The 12,356-nt window shown below is 41.7% G+C and overlaps 1 protein-coding gene across 2 annotated transcripts in view; it reads right to left on the bottom strand.

Moving 5' to 3' along the window:
• IL17REL (interleukin 17 receptor E like) overlaps positions 1-12,356 on the bottom strand; it is a 71,449-nt gene that overhangs the window by 39,410 nt on the left and 19,683 nt on the right. The window lies entirely within an intron of this gene.

Here is a 12,356-nt window from a genome sequence, read left to right as displayed (position 1 = left end):
TTAGAGTTAGTGTACATGTAAATATAAATATAGTTTAACAAATAGTCCCCATATTTGCTCATTAGATAAATCATTTTTAAAATTGAAGCATGACTTACCCTCAACAACACAACAATAGAAACATGCACAGTGCTAAGGCATAAGGGTCTGAGCCAACACCCGCAGAGTCAATGAGGCCAATCTGATCAATTTACAATCTTTGTTTTAAAGTTCTTTACAAGAACTATATTATAACAATTCCACCAAACTATATCCCTTCACATAACACAAGAACTCTAGATCACCCAATAAATTAATAGGCAGTAGATTTAATAACAAAGAAAACAAAGTACTTCTTCATGCAACACATAGTTAACCCGTGGATGCTGGAAAGCCAAAAGTATAACCGGGTTCAAAAAAGAATTAGATACATACATGGAAGCTAGGTCCATTGTAATGAGGTGGAGCAGCCTCATACCAGCACAGAGGGAGTTAACTCACCTTGTTGAGCTCCCCAAGACCCTCCCCTTCCCCCTCATAGAAAGTGTGACGGCAGGTAGGAAGTATAAGAGCAGAGCTCTGCAGCTCAGTTGGAGCCAGATATCTTTCCCAGGAAGTCGCATTGCCCATGGAGCCCACAACCAGCTTGGCAGGTGATGACTCTCCTGGAGACAAGGCCAGCCACTACCCCAGAAGACTGAGGAACTCAAAGACGAAGTAGAGAATGAGCCACTCATCAGGGTCACTGGGAACCAGGCCACAGTGGCCACAAAGCAACCCAACCAGATGCCAGTAGGAAACAGCCCAGGGGAATCAGACATTCCTCCTGTTGTGTTGCCAGGAGGCGAGGCAGCACTCTAACATTTTCAAACCAACCTAGTGGTGGAATCACCCATCCCTTCAAGGTCCCTGGGCTGGGACGTGGTGGAGTAGGGTGGGCCCAGGTCCCCCTATCCTGGGCCCCACACTCAGTGCTGGATGAGCACTAACCCCCACATCCAAGAGGCCTGAGCTATTGCTTATTTAGTTGCCCCTCTACAAGCCATGATGCTCACAGATCTGGTGTGGGTGCTGAGTTTCCAGCACTACCAAAGGAGGTGCCCTGACCCTGAGATGCAGGAATCTTACATCCATTAATGGCTATTAGCCAAGATGGTCAGAGACACAACCCCATGCTCTGGGTGTCCCTAAACTCCAACTGCCAGAAGCTGGGACTGTACGATAAGAGATGGATCACTTGAAATTGTCCTGTTCTGTTCATTCCCCCTGAAGTACCTGGCACTGGCCACTGTCAGAAGATAGGATACTGGGCTAAAGGGACCATTGATCTGACCACTATGGTCGTTCTTATGTTCTTATACAACTATGAGTTGATAAGTTGGCAATGAGATTTACTGTGTCCAAAAGTATATTAAACTGTTTGCATTTCCAATACAAACTGATTGTGCAGGGATCTAATCCTATTTGTGCTATCTACCTTCCATACACTGTTGGAGCTATATATATAATAATTGATAATATTAATATTAGTCAAATAATTTTTAAAGAGGACTTATGTATACAAGTCAAACATTCAGATCAATCATGTCTAAGTCAATAAGACTTGCTTTTTTATTTAAGAGTATTCAGGCCCCAATCCCACAAATGGGATTACCCAAGTGGGTAAGTGTTTGCAGGATTTGGGTATAGAACAGTAGGGTGAGGGGGCCTGATTTTCCACTGCCTTCCTCCAGGTATAGTCATCTACCTCTGGGAAAAGCTAGTACAAAGAAGGTGTTAAATGCTACCACTGGTGTGAACATAGAATTCTGATCTAATAGAATTTTACATCCACTTCATAGAAAAAAGAAAAATCTTGAAACTAAATACATGCAAAGGTGGGATGAAGTGATACCAGAAGTGCAGGATGAGACTTCTGAGCTCTGCTTGTAAATTTATTTAATGTTTTTATAAAATACATGGCAAAGATAATTGAACAAATCTTCAGTTAGGATTATGGCTCCTGTCCTGCAAATCTATATGCATGCTTAGCTTTATGCAGATAGTAGTCCATTGACTCCACTGACAACATTCAGGTATCTAATGATAAGCTCTTGCATAAAAGTGTTTGCAGGACTGAGACTAAGAAAATAGCAAGTTTAATGCTCTAAAACAAAACCATTTTTAGTTATCTGAGCACCTCTGAGGAGCATCTGAGAAACCTCTTTACAAAAGAAAAACAATACCCCAAAACAGCTTAAAAGATTTGTATGAAATTTAAAAGAAATCGTTTGAGGAAGTTATAAGCACCTAAAAATAGGAGATTTGAACGGGAAATAATGTGGTGAGCAGGGCAGAACCTCTGAGCAAATGGGGGAATAGGAGGGGGAGGGAGGCAAGCTACTGAGCCCTGGAGGGATAGAGGGAGGCTCCAGGCTAGGAACGGCATCCCAGTAATTCCTACTGCTGCTTCTATGGCAATTACTCTGTGGCTGGAGCCTAGTGCCCCCAATTCCCCAAGTGCTGGCACCCTATCCCGTCCCTTCCTACACACCATTCTGGCAACTGGCACATGAGTTCCTGCCCCTCCCTGGACCAGGTGTCTCCGATGGGACCCACAGTGACGGTAGGGTGGGACTAGGCTACGCTGGGGAGTCCCACCCACTCTCTGATGGTAGGGTTGCCAACATCATATTTCAAAAATAACGGACTGTTTTCTTAGCACCCTCGCCTCCTACCTCATCTCAATATTATCATTATTATATCATCGTCATTATTAATGAATTAATTAATAATATGCAGTATGCACCTACAGTCGCCAGTTGTATTTCTTGCTGCTTTTTGCAGCACTCAGAAATTCCCAATCTTGTTGTACAAAGATGACAAAATCTTTGCAGGATAACTGGAAGTTTATGCAAATTTGGAGTTCGCTTTTAATTAAATCTACAATTCATCTGTTTCATATGTCAGACCATTTATTCCCCATTAATGAAAAAATCTTCTCTACAGATGCATTTGATTCTGGCACACTAAATACAAACAACACAATTTGGAACAAGTTTCTCAAGTTTTCTTTTCCACACTTCTGAAACACATACACCCATTTTTCATTGATCGATTTAGAAATGTCATTTCTTGATGTTTCGATCACATCTCGACTAGTGCAGAATTCCTCATAGCGCTGGTCCATGTTTACAATTTCCCTCATTTTGATTGTGCCTGTTACATCCTCAAGATCTGAGAAACAAAGCTTCTTGTAGAGGCTAATGTGTTTCAGCTTCATCACTGCGCTGTCAGTAGAGAAATCAAACCATTTATCACTGTACAAAAGACCAGAGTTATAAAACTTAATGAAGTCTTCTTTAACTTTGTGTTTTGTTGTGGGAGTAGCTTTTCCATCAGCTGTTTGGCTTAGAATCCAAAAAAAACCCAATCCTGTTTCAGACTTAGCACCTTCAACTTAAATTGGCACATCTCTGCATACATGTCAGTAATGCATAACTTTGATTCCTCCAACTTTCTCATAAATACATCAAAGTCACAAGCCACATTGTGGGAAAAACACATGTATGTTTCCATATTACAGGCATACTCGCCATCTTCTGTGAAAATGTTCTTTAACGCTACTGGACAAGACTTCCCTCGTGACTTGAAGTAGACTGTAATTGCTGGCTAGTTTCTCAAAAAATCAATCAACTGCTGAGTTAAGGAATAACCAACTTATATTCACATGTTGCAGTACTTCTTTCTATTCAATGTCAACAAACTCAAAAAAATGTCAGAGTTCTTTTCTGTATATCACGACATAGAAAAATGGTTGTAAATTTTCAACACAATTGTTTCTATGTCAACCAACAGCTGATCACTAGCATGTTTGCAAGTATTGAGGACTATATGTGCAGGGCATTTCGCCTTCAAAATGCAGTCATTTTCAGTACAGAACAATTTATACACCGAACTGTGTTTGCCATAGTTAACATTTGCATTATCAGCAGACCGTGCAGTAAGACAATTAACGTTAAGATGGTGTTTCTCTGGGCAGTTTGTTATAGCATGATGAATGCCTTTTGCAGATTCATCACTGTCTTCATAGAAATCAAGCAGCTTGCACTGAATGCCATCTGATATGGTGAAATATTGCAGGCACATTGGAAACATCTTCCTGTTCCCCTTATTTGAAGCATCAGTCACCACGGAGAAATACACATGCTGTTCTAGTGGCGATGGTAATAAATCCCATAAACAATCCCCCACAGACTTTGGGGTCAAAATGTTGGTCACTAATAGCTCTGCTTTGGTTCGTCCACAACGCAATCGGTTTGCAATATTTGAATCACAAAACTTGATTTGAATCACTGGCAACTTATTATCACAGTCCTTGCTATTGTAACATAGGTTATGTTTAATTGTGAGGTAAACTGTTGCAATTTCCCAGGCTGTGATTCGACTTTCAGTGTTTGAAGAGAGCAAAGAATTTGCTAATATTTGTCATACCTTTGGCCTGTGTGTTTTTCTTACGTTCATTGGCTGCTGCGTGCTGCTTCTGGTCAGTTTCACCTCCATGCCCTAGAGTGAATTCACACCAGCACAAAGTACAAAAGGCCCAGTTGTATTTTTCTTCCCACTGACTTTTGTATCTACACAGTCTCTACATTTTTTTCTCTTTATGTCTAACAGAACTGTCTGGTGTTTCCAGTACTTCACTCATAATTGCATCGAATGATTTCCTGACCATGTAAAAATGTGCTGCAGTTAATGTTAGCCACTAATAATATGATTTCCAAATATTAGTTCTGCTATAGCCAGAGGTTCCCAAACTATAGGTTGTGGTCTCCAAGGGCGGCATGATATGGTTATCGGGGAGGCACAAAGACCTGATGGGGCCATGCTGAAAGCTGGAAGGGGCTCTGTCCAGCAGGGGAAGTGGACAGGTCTCTGCAGAGGTGTTCTCAGCTGCCAGAACCAGGCTCCCTGCCCACCTCATTCCCCTACTGCTGCAGCTGCAGCAGGCAGCCACCAACCAGCAGTTATGCTCCTCCGCTGGGGATGTTGGCAGAGACTCTGTGAGTGGGGAGGCTAAATCCCAGAAGTACTGATCCCCTGCCAGACTCTGGCCCTTCAGCACAGCTCCAGGGCACACAACCCTGTCCACTTGCCCTGCCTGCGGAGCCTGTGCAAGGAAAGCAGACAGGCCGCCTCAAGGGCTGGAGCCAGCAGTGGGCTCTGTCCAGCAGAGATCAGTACTCATAGGTGCATCTTTCCACCTCCCACCTGACCCTGGCCCCAGAGCATGATCCTGTCTACTTTTACTGCTCAGCACTAAATGGACAGAGTCCAGAGGAGAGTGGAAAGATGCACTCATGAGTGCTGGCCCCCTGCTGTTGAAATACACAACAAAAGGCATCCTGTATAGTACGGGACAGGCAATTTTCTATTTAAATAATGGAGGCCCCCTTGTAATATGGGACTGTTGGCAACCCTACATTGTGGGCATCACTATCTCATGCGCCACTGTGGCCACTCCAGCTCCTCCTCTGGGTCCCACTCTCGTCTTTGCCCCTCATCCCACCAACACACATGTGCATAACATAGCTGGTGCCTACTCTTGCTTCCACAAGATATTGGGGGGGGGGCAGAATACATTGGGGAGGCAGAAAATAGATCCATCCCCCCAACATTTCCATTGCAGGGGCACACCATGTTGTAGTGCCATTAGGGTTTGGCCGTCCACCCCTCTGTCATGATTGGATTTGCAACATGGCACACAGGGTCACAGCACGACTTGACCCTGTGCAGTATGTCACAACACCCTGAGCAGGGAGTTGGACCCAGCCTCACCGGACAGGAGCCGCCACTACTGGATGATTCTGAAGCAAGCTCACTCTCAAGACCTGTATGAAAAAGGTGCCACACATACACCTAAAGGCTACTGTGGGGGGGGGTGGAGGGGAGGCAGCTCCACTACTGGCTTGAGGTAGGCCATCACCTTTGCCATGGCAGTGTGTCAAAAGTGAACCATAAAACCAGACATGCCCCGAATTGTGGTGTTTCATATACACTTGCATCAATAATAAAGAGAAACAGGTGGCCACAAATTTTCATGGGCTAATAATTTACTCAAAATTTCTCATGCACTGAACTTCTCACAAGTTTCTGTTGGCTATCCAGGGCCTATGCAGTGTCAATGACGTGCAAAGGCAGGTACCACCTTTACATAATACTTCAGTGTCACCTAATGAAGAACATCTAAGGAAAAACAATCTTAATTCACACAATTGCTACACGACTGGAATATTTCTAAGGCAAAATATTTCAAGTGACTGACATCGCTGGGATTTATGTCTGTCCCAGACCTTTGAAACCCAGGTTCATGAGAGAATTAAATGAATGCACATATTGGAACGTGTAAGATCTTATGTACAAAACCATGTCTTCTGCTAGTAAAATCATTTCTACTTAGAGAACATTTCTGCATAAGGAAAATGCTTAAACAATATCATCCAATTTCCTTATTTGTATTTCCCAGCACAGTATAATCAGTAGAGAGGAAACTATTACTTTCTCTGAAATAATGCAAAGCAATAGTAAACTTTAAAAAAGCAGAAATGAAACAAGTCATCCACTATAAAGTTCATGCTCTCATTTTAGCTGCTGTCCCATATATCTATTTTTAATTCATTTCTTTACTGGACTCTGCAACTCTATGTAGAAGGACAAGTTTCACTAATTGAAGTTCTGGATGTACTTGAAGAATTGCAACTGACTACCTGCAAAATTGACTCAAGCCCAATAGGTGTAAAAATTAAGTGGGTGAGCTGAGATGTTGGCTTCCTTGCTCAGAGTTCTGAGCAAGATGCTTAAGGCAACTGCTGTTCAAGGGCTGAGCCACTGCTCACTGGGGAAACAATCTCACTTGCTACTGACAATCTTGCAAATTACTATCCTGTTTCTAACCTCCCATTTTAGGGTCAGGCTATTGACAAGGCTGTGGTTAAGCAGCTCTGGAGACTTCCCTGATACCTGTCAATATTACCTAAGAAACCATCAGTAAAATAGTTAACTATTATCCATGATTTATGCTTTCTTTGGTGGGGGAGGGGGTTAAGATTATTGAGAAGGTTATAATGCAAAATCTCCCTGGTGAAATCCTGGCTCCACTGAAGTCAATAGTAAAAATCCCATTGACTTCAGTGGGGCCAAATTTTCATCCTCAGAGTAGTTAGATGCCTCAGATTTCCTATTAATGGCACTTAGATCACACAAATCATACAGTGATGATCATGTTATGGCCTTGAACCTTTGATGAGAACTATGCAGGCAGACCATTGACTTCAATAGGGTTCCCTACAGATGCAGAGCTCCTCAGACATGGAGCTCTTGCAGAAAATCCTTGGTTAATCAAACAGATTTTCACAAATATTAGACAGTTACAGTTAGCACTTGGTTGCAATTTCTTATTTTCATTTTTAAAATAAGATTTTTTTAAAATTATATGGGAGTTGGGTTTTTTCCCCTTCATACTCATTTTGCCAAAGAGTCAGAGAAACCATTTGCCAAAGAAGAACTCACACACGTTAACAAAGTTCATCCTCCACTTTCTATGTCTTTGTTTTCAGGAAATATCTAAACTGAAGCAATAAAAAAAACATGAATCCAGGAATCTGAATTCTACTTCCTCTTTCAAAAGCATTTTCTGAAAAAGGAAGTACCTGTGTTCTTACATCTATAAAATCACTGATTCATATCTGTCTTGGCAAAAAGCCTAAGCAGAATATACTTACGCAATACAGAAACAGTTAGGGGGTTTCCTGGTTCTCTAGGATTTCCCCCATTCATGCAATTGTCCTATTGTAGCTAGAGGTTATCTAAACAGATACAGCCAAATCCAGGCGCCTGAATAGAGGGTGTGGGGCCAATAGACTCCTTTTTAACTAACACAGCAGGTTCTCAGAGAACTGAGGCTATGTTGACAAGTGAAACACCCCTAAGTTTTGTTTGTGGTAGGGAGGGAGCACAGACAACAAAGTGGGATCAGGAGGAGAATGCTTCCAATTTTTGGTGATTCATTTTTGAATGAAACTGGCAGAGAAAAGAAGAGGCAGAAATGTCCCCCATTTCCCTGAATGACCAGAGGAATTGGGGGCAAGAGACGAAGAGCTGAGGCAGTAGAATGTGCCCTCTGACATGTGACAATGGCAGAGTCAAAGTAAGACTCAGGCTCAGATCCTCAAAGGTATTTAGGCTCCTATCTTCTATTGGAATCAATGGAAGTCAGGAGCCTAAACACCTCTGAGGAGCTGGCCCTCAGTTTCATGTAAATTTGACCAGCTTTCTTTTGCCAGGGGGTGTGTCCAGCTCACAGGTGAAGGTGGCATACTAGAATTCTTAGCGACGTCAGGTCAGTGGAATAGTTGTGTGTGTGCCTCTGTGTGAGGCAGACTTCGAAATGTGTTAAAAATAATATTTTTTAAAAGATAATGGGCTTGATCTTGTCCCATTCTCTGGTCACTTTACATTGATCAATTAGTGTGGTGGCTTTCAACCTGTGGTCCACGGACTCTTGGGGGTCCACAGACTATATCGAAGGGGTCCACAAAAGGTTGTCATTACCATAGAACAATGGTTTTCAGCCTGTGGTCCGTAGACCCCTCGGAGTCAGCAAACTATGTCTAAGATTTCCAAAGGGGTCTGCACCCCCATCTGAAATTTTTTAGGTGTCTGCAAATAAAAGAAGGTTGAAAACCTGCACTGCACTGGTGCAAACAGCCCTAAAGTCAGATGGCCTGGACACAGAAGTTCTTTCATATATCAGCAGATCTTTGGGTGGAATAGAGCCACCATAGCAGTTATCACACTACTACCCCAATGCAGACTCTCAGTGCAAGATGTGACCAGAAAAAAAAAAGCTTCCCTCCATTCTGGCAATATCCAATTCCTCTGGGCTATTCTAAGTCTGCACATTGACCAAGTGCAGTGGTCCCAGAATATGGGAAGCACAAAGGACACATTTAAGTTTTCCCTTCCTCCCCAGAGCTGCACCAAAAGCTTCTCAGCTACAATTGACCGTGTTCTTTATATTGTAACTAGGTCTCTCGATTAATTAAAATTAATAGCAATTAATCGCCGTTTTAATCATGCTGTTAAGCAATAGAATGCCAATTGAAATCTATAAAAGCAGCAAAGAGTCCTGTGGCACCTTATAGACTAACAGACGTTTTGGAGCATGAGCTTTCGTGGGTGAATAGCCACTTCGTCGGATGCATGTAGTGGAAATTTCCAGGGGCAAGTGTGTATATATATGCAAGCAAGAAGCAGGCTAGAGATAAAGAGGTTAGTTCAATCAGGGAGAATGAGGCCCTCTTCTAGCAGTTGAGGTGTGAAAACCAAGGGAGGAGAAACTGGTTTTGTAGTTGGCAGGCCATTCACAGTCTTTGTTTAATCCTGAGCTGATGGTGTCAAATTTGCAGATGAACTGAAGCTCAGCAGTTTCTCTTTGAAGTCTGGTTCTGAAGTTTTTTTTCTGCAGGATGGGTACCTTAAGATCTGCTATTGTGTGGCCAGGGAGACTGAAGCGTTCTCCTACAGGTTTTTGTATATTGCCTTTCCTAATATCTGATTTGTGTCCATTTATCCTTTTTCGTAGAGACTGTCCAGTTTGGCCAATGTACATAGCAGAGGGGCATTGCTGGCATATGATGGCATATATTACATTGGTGGACGTGCAGGTGAATGAACCAGTGATGGTGTGGCTGATCTGGTTAGATCCTGTGATGGTGTCGCTGGTGTAGATGCATGGATTGCATGCTCCAAAACGGCTGTTAGTCTATAAGGTGCCACAGGACTCTTTGCTGCTTTTACAGATCCAGACTAACACAGCTACCCCTCTGATAATTGAAATTTATTTACTATTTTTGGATGTTTTTCTACATTCTCAAATATATTGATTTAAATTACAATACAGAATACAAAGTGTACAGTACTCAGTTTATATTTACTTTTGATTACAAATATTTGCACTGTAAAAATGACAGACGAAATAGTATTTTTCAATTCACCTCATATAAGTACTGTAGTGCAATCTCTTTATCGTGAAAGTTCAACTTACAAAGGTAGATTTTTTTTTGTTACATAACTGCACTCAAAAACAAAACAATGTAAAACTTTAGCGCCTACAAGTCCACTCAGTCCTACTTCTTATTCTGCCAATAGCAAAGAGAAACAAGTTTGTTTACATTGATGGGAGATAATGCTGCCGGCGTCTTATTTACAATGTCACCTGAAAGTGAGAACAGGCATTCACATGGCACTTTTGTAGCCGGCAATGCAAGGCATTTACATGCCAGATATGCTAAACATTTGTATATGTCTTCAAGCTTCGGCTACCATTCCAGGGGACATCCTTCCATGCTGATGACACGCGTTAAAAAAGTAATGCATTAATTAAATTTTGACTGAACTCCTTGAGGGAGAATAGTAGGTTTCCAGCTCTGTTTTACCTGCATTCTGCCGTGTATTTCATATTAGAGCAGTCTCAGCCCATTTGGATCATTTTAAGAACACTTTCACTGTAGATTTGACCAAATGAAAAGAAGGTACCAATATGAGATTTCTAAAGATAGCTACAGCACTCGACCCAAGGTTTAAGAATCTGAAGTGCATTCCAAAATCTGAAAGGGACAAGGTGTGGAGCGTGCTTTCAGAAGACTTAAAAGAGCAACACTCTGGTGCAGAAACTACAGAAACCAAACAATCAAAAAAGAAAATCAACCTTTTGCTGGTGGCATCTGACTCAGATGATGAAAGTGAGCATGCATCAGTCTGTACTGCTTTGGATCTTTATCGAGCAGAACCCATCATCAGCATGGACTCATGTCCTCTGGAATGGTGGATGAAGATGAAGGGACATGTGAATATTTAGTGCATCTGGCACATAAATATCTTGCAATGTCGGCTACAACAGTGCCATGAAAATGCCTGTTTTCACTTTCAGGTGACATTGTAAACCAGAAGTGGGCAGCATTATCTCCTGCAAATGTAAACAAACTTGTTTGTCTGAGTGACTGGCTGAACAAGAAGTAGGACTGAGTGGACTTGTAGACTCTAAAGTTTTACATTGTTTTATTTTAAAATGTAGTGTTTTTTAACATAATTCTACATTTGTAACTTCAACTTTCATGTTAAAGAGATTGCACAACAAGACTTGCATGAGGAGAATTGAAAAATACTATTTCTTTTGTTTTTTACAGCACAAATATTTGTAATAAAAAGTAAATATAAACTGAGCATTGTACACTTTGTATTCTGTGTTGTAATTGAAATCAATTTATCAATACATTAGAAGCAAGAGGAAGACCAAGGACAGGGTAGGCCCACTGCTCAGTGAGGAGGGGGAAACAGTGACGGGAGACTTGGAAATGGCAGAGATTCTTAATGACTTCTTTGTTTCGGTCTTCACTGAGAAGTCTGAAGGAATGTCCAATATAATGAATGCTTACAGGAAGAGGGTAGGTTTAGAAGATAAAAAAAGAGCAAGTAAAAAATCACTTAGAAAATTAGATGCCTGCAAGTCACCAGGGCCTGATGAAATGCATCCTAGAATACTCAAGGAGCTAATAGAGGAGGTATCTGAGCCTCTAGCTATTATCTTTGGGAAATCATGGGAGACGGGGGAGATTCCAGAAGACTGGAAAAGGGCAAATATAGTGCCCATCTATAAAAAGGGAAATAAAAACAACCCAGGAAACTACAGACCAGTTAGTTTAACTTCTGTGCCAGAGAAGATAATGGAGCAAGTAATTAAAGAAATCATCTGCAAACACTTGGAAGGTGGTAAGGTGATAAGAAATAGCCAGCATGGATTTCTAAAGAACAAATCGTGTCAAACTAATCTGGTGGCATTCTTTGATAGGATAACGAGCCTTGTGGATAAGGGAGAAGCGATGGATGCAATATACCTAGACTTTAGTAAGGCATTTGATATGGTCTCACATGATATTCTTATCAATAAACTAGGAAAGTACAAATTAGATGGGGCTACTATAAGGTGGGTGCATAACTGGCTGGATAACCGTACTCAGAGAGTAGTTATTAATGGCTCCCAATCCTGCTGGAAAGGTATAACAAGTGGAGTTCCACAGGGGTCTGTTTTGGGACCGGCTCTGTTCAATATCTTCATCAACGATTTAGATGTTGGCATAGAAAGTACGCTTATTAAGTTTGCAGACGATACCAAACTGGGAGGGATTGCAACTGCTTTGGAGGACAGGGTCAAAATTCAAAATGATCTGAACAAATTGGAGAAATGGTCTGAGGTAAACAGGATGAAGTTCAATAAAGATAAATGCAAAGTGCTCCACTTAGGAAGGAACAATCAGTTTTACACGTACAGAATGGGAAGA

Source organism: Gopherus evgoodei, chromosome 1 (genome assembly GCF_007399415.2).
Source record: "Gopherus evgoodei ecotype Sinaloan lineage chromosome 1, rGopEvg1_v1.p, whole genome shotgun sequence".
NCBI classification, from domain to species: Eukaryota; Metazoa; Chordata; order Testudines; family Testudinidae; genus Gopherus; species Gopherus evgoodei.
The sequence above is the reverse complement of the archived record's forward strand: the minus strand, read 5'-3'. Positions and strand labels throughout refer to the sequence as shown.